This window comes from Topomyia yanbarensis, chromosome 3, assembly GCF_030247195.1.
Source record: "Topomyia yanbarensis strain Yona2022 chromosome 3, ASM3024719v1, whole genome shotgun sequence".
In the NCBI taxonomy this organism is placed as follows: domain Eukaryota; kingdom Metazoa; phylum Arthropoda; class Insecta; order Diptera; family Culicidae; genus Topomyia; species Topomyia yanbarensis.
Window position 1 is genome coordinate 282,432,416 of NC_080672.1, and position 12,488 is coordinate 282,444,903.

Here is a 12,488-nt window from a genome sequence, read left to right on the forward strand (position 1 = left end):
TCAGAAGGTATGAAACTTAGTTTCAAGCAGATACTCTCGTCACTTCGAACTCGTTAATAGATATGATTATTTTATATAGGCAGTGAGACACATTTGACATATACACGAACGCCAATTAGGAAATAAATGTTATTCATCACATCGAAAGAGTTGAGCTGGGATGTCGTTTTTGATGCTTTAGTTAAGTTTTCCAAATGATTATTGGGAACAGCAAATACACAGAACAATGAAACATGTAGAATACATTACATAAGCCAACGTACGTAACTAATTGTGAGCCTTTCTTTTTTTCATGACTCAAAAACATTCATATGTTTACATTACGTAAAGTTTTCTTATTTTTAACAAAAACAAACCTATTGCAATTATATAGTATATTTCAAACTATTCTGAATTATATATAAACTTAATTTTTTACGGTTTCATTGAATTTCCAAAAGATATCAAGAGCGTTGGACTATATTTCAAAGGGATTCCAAACTTTTTGGTTCTAATTCACTTCAATTTCAAGTAGGTTTTTTCAAACCTTCTGCATGTCATATTCAAATAACTATTCGAAACCATTTCACTTGACCATATGATGAATTAGTCTTAAGAGCCAACTAGGAGACACTCTTTTGTTGGAGAAGTAGTACTAATGTACTTCGACGTCGATGAAACTTTCATACTTTGTTTATGCAAAACCCTAAGACCTAAACAATTTTTATCTTTCACCTTACTTGCATTGGATTGTTCTACACTACTGCCAAACTATATAAAGCTATAAAGTTAATTTTTAAAAATTTGTGACAAGATTTCATTAAAATATGCAAGAATGGTCCCAAAAACAGACTACAGTTAAAAGTATCCATTGGTATGTCAACAATATTTTCGGAGAGAATGAAAAAGTTTTGCGGAGATAGTAATTTCTTGATTAAATGTTACTCTTGACCACCGATCCGTTTTTCAAAGAATGTACCAATGTGTTTTTCAAAAGAAAGGACGTTCGTGTTGATTGTTGAACCTCGGATTTGTCGAATAAATATTCGACTAAAATGCATAAAATTTAAGCAAAAAGGTTTTATAAATATGAAAATGATAGTAGCTTCAAAGAAAAAATAAAAAAGATGAAGAAAAAAACCCACAATACCAATAAACTTCAAAAATAATTACTGAAAATAACTCATTCAAAAGACCTAATAATACGAAAAGCAGATCATACAAAGGAAATGTAATCTAACAACATAGCCTGCTTTCAACATCTGAAGTGAAGACAATGATCATTATACTCAGGCTTCTTTCTGCTTTTTCCCGTGGGTATTAACAAAGACAGTTATTTTAATCTTGTGCGCATTGTCTGAAGAACAAAATAAGCCGGAAAAAATGCTTTCATTTCTGTTGTGATGATCTATCGAGATGAGTGAGTGAGTCTCTGAAGTAAAGAAATAAACTTCGTGACTATTGACTTCCCCCCTATTTCATATTATATCAAAAATTCAATCTACTTTCTACTTCTGTCCCAGTCAGAGCAACAAACAAACATATTGAACGATAACTAGCAGCCTCTCAATCTGGTGTGCATTGTCTTAAGATCAAAGAAAACATTGGATATATTCTTATCGTGACACAGATGAAATCATAAAAAACGGGGATTGATATTTGCGACGAAACTATTGTTTATGGCACTTTGATGCCTTCGGCAATGTTTCGAGAAAAGGGAATCATTGCACTGCGCGTGATTCGGGTCTTGTTTATTTCGTTTAGAAAACTGTATCTCCAATAATATTGAATATACAACGTTTAAATTTCACACAGATACTTGTTGAGAGCAAATTAAAAATTCAGTTATTATGCTTTAATATGAATTGAAAATAGACAACAACTCGTTTTGGGAACAATTTGGCATCTATTCACCTAACTGGCATTACTGTTTGCTATATTCCGGTCGTCAGTAGAGCTGATAGTTTTTTTTGACATTTTTAATGTTTTACACTCGCGATTCTTTTTATTCTTGTTTTATCTGTTTATCGTGTTATTCCAGCCCCCTGTCAAGGAAGCCATCTTTGCGCAACCAACATCATTGACATGAAAAGTAAAAATGAAACTAAGAAGAATGAAAATATTTGTAAATAAAAATAGATGCTCTTGATCCGTTGGAATATATAAATTCAATCATAATGAAGTGTTTTATTCCGTCGTGTGGTTCCGATTTTCACAATCGTTCGCCAGCCAATGGGATTTCTAAACATTTTTTCCCGCAAGATGCAAAACTCCGCTTGAAATGGTTGCAAATCATCGCGAGTGCCGAAAATATGGAGTTTGATACCGGTTCACTAAACTTCAAAACACTTCAAATATGCTCGCTTCACTTCACTAAAGATTGTTTTAGCAGTCCTACACCTAAAAGCCGGATGCGGTTGAAACACGGGGCAGTTCCTTCTATTTTTGGACCCCAGCAAATGATCGATTCTGAACGCTTGATTGTGGAAGAGCCAGTTCAGCAGAATCATGCCAGCAGTTGCCGTAAAAGGTGAAAATTTCTTGTACTACTTAGAAACGAACAAATCTATTTTTTATGTTCATCTTCAAGGACAATAAGATATGCTGGTGATATAGATTTGGAGAATATTGCTCCAAATGAAGCAATATCCGCAGTGGCGTAGCCAGGGGGGGGGGTTTGGGGGTTAACCCCTCCCCCCCAAACCAAAATTAATTGGATTGAAAAAAAAAATTGATGCTGACGAATTTAATTTAATATTCCACAAAATATTTTTGGAAAAATATTCTCTGATCACTACATTGAGAACTGTGAAAGCGTCATGAGAACTTTTGGAAAATTGTGGGAAGGGGATCTTGTAACTTATCTCTTAGCCAAAATACCATAGTTGTCAAATTACTTCAATGTAAAATAAAATAACTGTCTGAATTAGTATGAGCTCATTTTTGGAAAGATGCTTCAAAATATGGATTGGAGACAATTTTTCGAATGGGAATCTAAATTTGAATAGGTTGATTGCATATAAAACATAAGCTTACCGAATACTTACATACATTTCAACATTTGCTGAAAATGTATTTTTTTAGATTGTGTAGAGTTTAGACAACAATTCAAGATGGTTAACAACAAGAATAACATTTCAGAAACTAGTTGAAAGCTGATGTAATTTTGTCTCTAGCAGGTCAGGATCGGTTTTATGAGCATTGGATTTTTGTTGTATTATCAACTATATGAATAGCCTCTTAGCAGGATGCAATGAATTGCGTACTAAAATTTTGTGTGCTACGTACTAGTACTGCAAGTTGTGAGGTTGACTAATGAAGAAAAGTAAAATTAATGCTCGATAAATTTTTAACGGTCACGATCACATTCATTCGAAACTGCTAAATTTCGATGTTAAGTAACATTGAAGAATTTCAAAACGTAAAACTGTTCATCTGCTGATAGAATAATTTTGACGGTTAATCCTCCTAGAAGTAATTATAGACAAGAATTACTCTTCAACCAAATTTGGGTCGAGACTTAATGTCTCCAGCAAAGTTTTCGAAAGTGCTATTTCAAACAACTTTGCCAAAGACATAAATATCCCACATATTCAGAGTATCGAAATATAGTAGTAGAAAACCTTTACAACAAGCTATTCTGAAATTACTGTATTTGATAAATCTCTTCTGCGGTAATTAAATAATAAATTCACATTGCGTTCAAGGTGCCTTTGAAGCTTACAAAAAAAATAAGGGAACTGGATTTAAAACAAATAATTCCCAGATATTAAAAGGACTCAAAAACACAAAGAGTGATTCCATTTTCAGGAGCTAGCATCAATTCGGCGTAAGCTTAGTCCGCCCATCAAGTTAGTGTCGGGTTCTGATGAGATGAAGTCGAAACGCAAGTTTCAGTTCCATCCATCCATAATTTAGTTATAGGTTTTGTGTTCTCAACTCGCAATGATTGTTTCAAACAATTTTATCCGTAGCGCAGAAAAAAATAGTTTTCACCTAAATTTTTCTTCACTAAGAAGAAATATAGCAGGCCCAGTCCATTTATATCCCTATATGTTGAATTCATGTAGCCTTCATATTTTCAACAAAATTGTTTGAAATGACATTATCAAAAACTTTGCTGAAGGCACCATGTCTCTTAATATTTTTGAAAAATTAATTCACCATAATTACCTCTATGAGAGTTAATCACTAAAATTTCTATATCAAAGCAGGCGCTGTTTTATGTTGATAACTTCCCGAAGTTGTCAAACCTTCAAAGTCAAGGATTATTATATTAGGTGATCTTGAACGTTGAAATTTTTTTAGATCATTTATCCCACTTTAAAAGATCGCAATTTTTGACTTCATTGACATATTATACAAGAAAATAATCTATAGAGGTTTGAAAACAATTCCATGTTGATCCTTCTTGTTTGTAGACTGGAATGACATCTGTTAGACTACTTATGTTTTTGAGTTTTCAATAATTTATCAAACTCATATTAAATGTTAGCATTTTTTTCAAAAAAATTGCGATTTTCATCAAAACCCCCTCCAAACCAAATTTCTGGCTACGCCACTGAATATCCGCTATTCCGAAGCTGACTGTTCAACTTTCGCGTTCGCAAAAAGCGCTTAAGTTGCTCCGTGCTAAATATAAACGGCTACAAGGTAAAGTGCTCGGAATGGAAGATATTATTTATCGACTTAAAAAGAACCAACTCCTATCGGAAGCAGGTAGCACTCTTATGAAGGTATCTTTCAGAGCATAACACGTATGTAGTATACAAATCAAGATAGTTCTGAACGTTTTAGGAATTCATAGGAAATGCCACTCTTCTCTCGGAATTACAGCATAGGAAAGCAAATGATCTGTGTAGCGACCGATTGCGACGTTTCGCAACAACATTGCATTTTTATAGTCCAAATGCGTATAGATTCGTAAGGCAACATTTTGGCAATAGTTTGCCACATGAAAGGACGCTCATCCAGTGGTACACCAAAATCGACGGAGAACCTGGGATTACAAAGGAAGCGCTAGCCGCCCTTGAAGCTAAAGCCAAAAGAAACTGTTGTTTGGATGTCTCATAATGGACGAAATGGCCATTCACAAACAGATTCTATGGAATTAACATAAAAAAGTGTTTGAAGGCGTGGTGCAAAACCGAGACGGAAATGTTGATCACTTGCCAGCTGCCCGCGAAGCTCTTGTTTTTTTGGTGACAGGTCTTGAAGACAACTGGAAAGTGCCAGTGGCTTACTATCTGATTGATGGCATGAAAACTGAAGAGAAGCATGAGGTCAACAATGATGTACTCAAAGCTCTTCATGACGTTGGAGTGAACATCGTTTCTCTAACATTCGACGGAACGAGAACAAATATCGCTACAGCAAATTCTCTTGGCTGCAATCTTCGCACAAATACTGATGCTGCGCTCAAAACGTATTTTAAACATCCAGTTGCCGGTTACAACATTTACGTTATTTTCGATGCTGTACATATGTTAAAATTAATTCGAAATACGATTTACTCCCAAAAAGTATTGCTGACGCAAAATGGCACTGTAAAATGGGAATATATTGTCAAATTGAACGATTTTCAAAATTTGCAGAATATAAAACTGGCGGGAAAATTGACCAACAAACATATTCAGTTTCAAGACTCAAAAATGAAAGTCATTTTGGCTGTCCAGCTAATTAGCAATAGTGTTGCTGCAGCTTTGGAACATCTACAAACATTCGATCCAGCTTTTTTCGATTGCTCGGCAACTGTTGAATTTTTAAGTCTTTTTAATGACCTTTTTGACATCTTCAACAGCATGAGTGATGAATCACAGGATTTTAAGAAGCCACTCTCTTGCACAAATTTCGACATATATAACCATGCTTTTCAATATGCAGAAAGTTATATCAGATCCATACGACTGGAAAACAGTATTAAGATTCTAGACTCACGTAATCAAACTGGATTTCTGGGATTCTTAGTTAACATAGCAAGTATTCGTAATCTCTATATCGATTATTGTAGGAAAAAAGAAGCGACAGAGGACTGCGAAGACGACTACCGCCAAGACCACGAGTCGTACCAGATCGATGCTCTTTATACGTACAGGCTAAGCCCGGATCACGTTGAAACCTTTTCTGGTGCGCTAAGAGCTAAAGGTGGGTCAAACGATAACCCAAATGTAAGCCAATTTAAAGCGAGTTACAAGCGATTGCTTAAATGTAACAACATCATAAGCTCAGCGAATGCTAATTGCGTAGACTTGAATAATACACCCGTATTGACTGCATGTGAGAATATTCATTAAACCAATAGAACATCACAGTCGCATCACTCTAATCATCATTCAACCAAAGAATTTGATGTACCAGACTGTGGCATTGTGAAGCAAAACCATCCTGCATCCAGTGATCTAGAAGCTATCAAAATTTCACTTCCTGAATGTGTAGATTTCAGTGCAATCACAGAAGACAAATTTATTTTTACCGCTGTTACCACACATGCCATGAATGTACAGAGAAAGCTATTTGTTTACCTGAAATGCCCGATATGCATACATAACATCACAAACGACAATTTGAAATACATTTTGAATGTCTGTGTAATCAGCGAGTTTCATTTGAAGGTAAGAAACACCGTTGCAATTAGTCTTATTCGAGGGTACATTCATTTTCAGACACTTGTACAGGGAAAACACAACTTCAATATTGAGAAATATTACTAAGGATTAATGTCGAGTATTGAGACATCTGCAGAACGAATTAATAAAAATATATTCGATCATATGTTCCACGAAGACTTTGCTACAGATTTAGAACATCAAATGTACCAGCTCAAACAAATAATCACGCATTATCTGGACATCAGGATCACCGAATACGCAAAGACTATGATACCATACAAACCCAGCAATCGCCAAAAACTCACTAAGTTAATACTCTTCGAAGGAAATTAATGTTTGTTATTGAATTATATTTTTTATTTGTATTTATTATTATATACATTTGTTTTTCATATCTCGATGGATAACTCCTTGCACAATATCTGAACATGATGTTGCAGCAGATTCCAATCCCACTAGGAAAAGGCGACTAATATATTTTGGATCAGCTGTTTCACGAAGTCCTCGTTCTTCGTTGTCTCCCTTTGCCAAACTGAAGTTATTTTGTTATTGGTTATCTTGAGCAATCGAAAGCTTCATAACCACCAGCACCGGTACGGTAAACCACATGAAAAAAACACAAATTCCCAATCAACTATTTCCACTGTGCCGGTTATTGACTCTCAGTTTTCAACCAACTAAACATTTCACTGGTGCGAGCAGCTGCATCCGCCAGAAAAGCTTCTTGTGCAACACGTAAAGAGCACTTAAAATGCTTAAGGTTGCACAGAGAATGCGCAAAATTTGCAAACGAAAAAAGCACTTTTTTCCACAGCGTATGTCAGATCTTCATAAAAATCAATCAACGTATGTAGAATGTTGTTACAGTACTGCTGATTGATTTTTATGAAGATCTGACATACGCTGTGGAAAAAAGTGCTTTTTTCGTATGCAAATTTTGCGCATTCTCTGTGCAACCTTAAAATCGATGGTTATGATCGTAATTATAAAAAGTTAAAAATAAAATACGACTGCAGCAACGAAAACAAAACTTTTGAATGAAAACAAGAAAAACAATGAGAAGAAAAACACTTCTTGTTTGGGGCTTTATAGCTATAATGCCCAATACATGTTGTACGCTGTCAAACTCCATATGCTGGGATAGGGTTGCCAGGAGGCTGTGTTATTCGGTAGTACGTGTGCATTGAAATTTCGTGACTTCAAGCACGATTATATCTGCTAGTGTTGATTCGTGAAAGTGATAGTTTTTGTTTGTGATTTTGGTTTTCACTTGACATTATCACTGCACAGTACGTTACGCTCATTTTTTTGCCAGAAGCGTCATCTTCTGGTGGGTAGCTGAGTTGTCGCACGTTGCGTGCAAGTTCGCTTCCATTGACGCACGTTACCCGTTAGCGTTTTCCTGCGCATATTGCATACTCGCTAGGCATTATTTCTACATCAAAAGCATGGCTTGTAACAACTGCTCGAAAGTGGTTAATGATTCTGATCGAATCACATGTCGTGGATACTGCGGAAATTCGTTCCACAAGATATGCGTCAAGATGTATTATGATGTTCATGACGTCTTCGGAACCCTCCCACGGAATCTATTCGGGATGTGCAACGGCTGTGCTGACTTATTCTCAAATGATTATTTCCGTAGAATGGCTTCGCGTTGTTGCGACATAGTGCCTGACGACAGTTCCCTGAAATCTATAAAGAATAACATAGCTGATTTGAAAGATGTCGTCAAAGCTCTCTCGGTTAAAATTGACTCAAAACCGCTATCCGCAACTATAACGCCTTGGAAACGAATTGCTGAATATAATACAGTTTCAAACACACCTAAGCGCAAACGCGAAGATGATTCGCTCAAAACAAAAACTCCTAATATTCGTGGATCCTAAGCTGCGTTTGAAACAATAAAAACAATTTCACCACTTGAGGCGCTGTTATGGGTATACTTGCCAGCATTCGATCCCAGCACGACGGATGATGAAGTTTCTACCCTTGTGAAAGATTGTCTGGGGAAGAATCTGCAACCGAGAATAGTTCGTCTAGTTCCTCAGGACAAGGATCTCTCATTTCTAAGCTTCATTAATTTCAAAGTTGGCGTTAGCAAATTATACAGGGATAAGGTACTGGCCAAAGACTCTTGCCCGGGGAACATCTACTTCCGTGAATTTGTGACCAATTCAAAAATCCAACGATCTATCATCAGGATTGCGGCGGAGAAGAATCCATCTGGTGGTGGACAGTAGCGCCAAGCTATTCTGGATAAACTCGTCTGTCCAACTTCTTGTACCCCGGCGAGCGATCTCGGTCTACCTGACGAATCGGCGACTTCTTCTGTGTCAGGTAAAGCCAAGAAGGGTATATGTCCTTCCGAAGCAATACAAGAAAAATTTTCACTTACAGTCTGCTGATGAACACAACTCTATCGCCGCTATGAATTTTCAATATCAAAAACAAAATGTTGATCCCATCGTAACGAGCACGTCTCTTCATAGCACATTCGGCTTTACAACGATCACAGAAGGACTAAGCACTCTATGCTAGGCTGGTATGACTCACCCTGGGACGCACTGCAGCTAGCACTATGGAAGCCCTTGATCCCCCTGCCACAGTCGAGCCATTGCATCCAGCGTTCACCAGTCGTCCCGGTCCGGTGTGCAGGAGTTTTTAAGGGGTCTTCTAAATCAATACCAACGGCAAATACGAGCCTGATTTTGTTAATGCAAGCACTGATCAGCTCTTCGCTTCCAGTCAATCGCGGCATTCAAACCTACAAATATATTATCAGAATACCGGCGGTATGAATTCAGGAATCGACGATTATTTGATAGCAAGTTCGGATGAATGCCTCGACATAATCGCCCTCACAGAGACGTGGCTTAGCGATAGCATTCTGTCAGTGCAAGCGTTTGGTGCCAACTACGATGTTTTCCGTACTGATCGCAGCTCACGCAACAGTCTCAACGCTACCGGCGGCGGGGTACTTGTGGCTATCCATCGTCTATTGAAATCGCAACTGATTGACGATACTTTGGGGGTCTGTGTCGAGCAGGTGTGGGTGCGAATCAAACTGGCTGGCTACGCACTTTTTCTTTGCGTGGTTTATCTTCCACCGGACCGCACTCGCGATTCGACATTGATTGATTCACATACTGAGTCACTGGAACGGATTTCCGCTCAAGCAAGCCCGGTTGATGAGTTCCTGATTGTTGGGGATTTCAATTTCTCCGGATTAAAATGGTGCTCTACTTCTGACGGATTTATGTTCGCTGATCCCGAACTGTCATCTTTTCATGATGGTATCACCAGTTTGCTTGACTGCTACAGTCTAAATCTGCTGCGCCAAACGAATAATGTGGTGAACGAGAACAACAGAATCCTTGATCTCTGTTTTTCGAGCAAATCTGACGAGCTGAGACGGTCAAAAGCGACTAAAAGAGCCGCTCTAAAGAAGTACTCCAAGTTTGGGGGCTAAGTGCTGCGACAACACTACGTTCATGTTAACCAAGTCTATAAAAAGACATCGAAGCGTTGCCAGGCCAATTACTTGCGAAACGTGCAACGTAAGTTGAAGTCCGAACCTAAAACATTCTGGAAGCATGTAAACGAGCATAGAAAGGAATCCGGGTTGCCTTCAACGATGAGCTATGGAGAACTTATGAGCTCTAGTTTACAGGAGATTTGCCAACTATTCTCTGAAAAGTTCGCGAGTATTTTCTCCAACGAGAAACTGACACCGACCCAGGTTTCACGCGCGGCCCTTAATGTACATCAATCATACCAGTCTTTGAACTCTATCAATATCGATAATAATATGGTACAACTGGCGAACGGCAAAATGAAGGCTTCAACTTCGGCAGGCCCAGATGGTATACCAACTATTGTTCTAAAAAATGCTCTATTTAATTGAACCTCTTTGTCATCTGTTTCAATTGTCGCTAACAACCGGAGTATTTCACGAACTCTGGAAATCCTCCTTCATGTTTCCAGTTCACAAAAAAGGTGATAAAAAGTTAAAAGCGCAGTTCCTAAGCTGTTTGAAATGGCTGTGTTGGAACCCATCTCCAGCCACTGCAAACAGTATATCTCCGAAACTCAGCATGGATTTACGCCGAAACGCTCAACATCTACGAATCTTCTGTCGTTCACAACATATGTTACAGATGCCATGTCGGACGGCCTTCAAATTGACGTTATCTACACGGACCTTTCAGCTGCTTTTGACAATATTAATCACGCTATTGCAGTGGCAAAGTTGGATAGACTTGGCTTTGGTACTAATATTCTCCGTTGGATGCAGTGATCGTCGTCTAGCAGTCAAGATAGGTGATTGTGTATCCGAAGAGTTCTTTGCTTCATCTGGTATTCCGCAAGGCAGCCATCTCGGTCCATTGATTTTTCTGCTGTATTTCAACAACGTCAACTTTTGTTTAGAAGGACCATGTCTTTCGCCGACGACCTCAAGTTATACCATAGAATCCGAAATACTGATGATGCAGCTTTCCTTCAACGCCAACTGGTAACCTTTGCGGAATGGTGCGAGTTCAACCGAATGATCCTAAACCCCAAGAAATGTACGGTTATTACGTTCTCGAGGAAAAAAACGCCAATTCGATTCCATTACTGTCAAGCTGAATCCACGATTGACAGAGCGAACTGTGTCAAAGATCTCGGAGTTTTTCTCGATGAACAACTGACGTTTAAACAGCATATCAGCTATATTGTCGCAAAGGCATCACGCTGTTTGGGGTTCATAATGAGAATATCTAAGCACTTTTCAGATATTTACTGCTTGAAATCTCTCTACTGCTCACTCGTTTGATCAACTCTGGAATATTGTTCAGTTGTGTGGAACCCTCATTAACTTAACGGTGTCCATCGGATTGAGACAGTACAGCGCAGATTTGTTCGGTTTGCCCTTCGTCGATTGCCTTGGAGCAAGCCTCGCCAGCTGCCAAGTTACGAAAGCCGGGGTTTGCTTATTGGACTCGATACATTGCAAGTGCGGCGGGATCTATTCCGTGCTATGACGATTTCGGATTTTCTGCCCCGAGCTTCTCAGTACGATAAATATGAACATTCGCCCTCGCGCCCTTCGCAATAATTTATTCCTCCGATTACCTCTTCGCCGGACTAACTAGGGAGTAAACGGTGCCATCATTGGTTTGCAGCGGACCTTCAACAGAGTGTCATCCGAGTTCGATCTTCACATTCCACGTAGCAGATTACAATTTGACTTTTTAAATAGATTAAGAAATTATCATTAGGACCACACTGTGTCTGTTGATATTAATTATAAATAAATAAAGAAATAAACTGTGCAGAGGTTAATTTTGTATACCCTCTCGAATACTAATAATTTCGAGGCAATCTTCGTGAATTAATTTATTTTTTCCAGTTGCATAAACAGTTGAACAGTAGAAAGAGAGATGAAAAGGGACGTATGCGCACATATTTATAGAGATACTTTTTGCCAAACATAGTATTTGGCCCTACAGCATTTTGGTGTACATCAAATTAGTAAAAATTTCTATATTCGCAAATCACTTAGAATTTGTTGATCGAACATGATCGGAAGAGTTTGAATGTTTTTTTTGGATAGCTGGTATCTTGTAATGTAATACTGCTTCAGAAACTTTGCCTGTTTTTTGTTTAATGTAACTTTTTTAATTCAAATTTAGAAAAAAAAATTATAAAAGGGTAGTTTTAAATCTAGTGAAATACACAGCAACACTACCATTTCAGTAATTTTTAAGCTGAGGTTATACAAATAGATGTGTTCAATTACCTTTGTTATAGTACTGTGTTATTTAATACAGCCATCATCACTAGAAAGCGATCTTGTTGGATTGTTGAACATGATTAAAAACTCCTAAAATATCACCGTTGTGCATCCATTCTTCA

At 37.8% G+C, this 12,488-nt stretch overlaps 1 protein-coding gene across 3 annotated transcripts in view; it reads right to left on the minus strand.

Moving 5' to 3' along the window:
* The window catches only part of LOC131689207 (potassium voltage-gated channel protein Shal), a 642,177-nt gene that overhangs the window by 85,694 nt on the left and 543,995 nt on the right, over positions 1-12,488 (minus strand). The window lies entirely within an intron of this gene.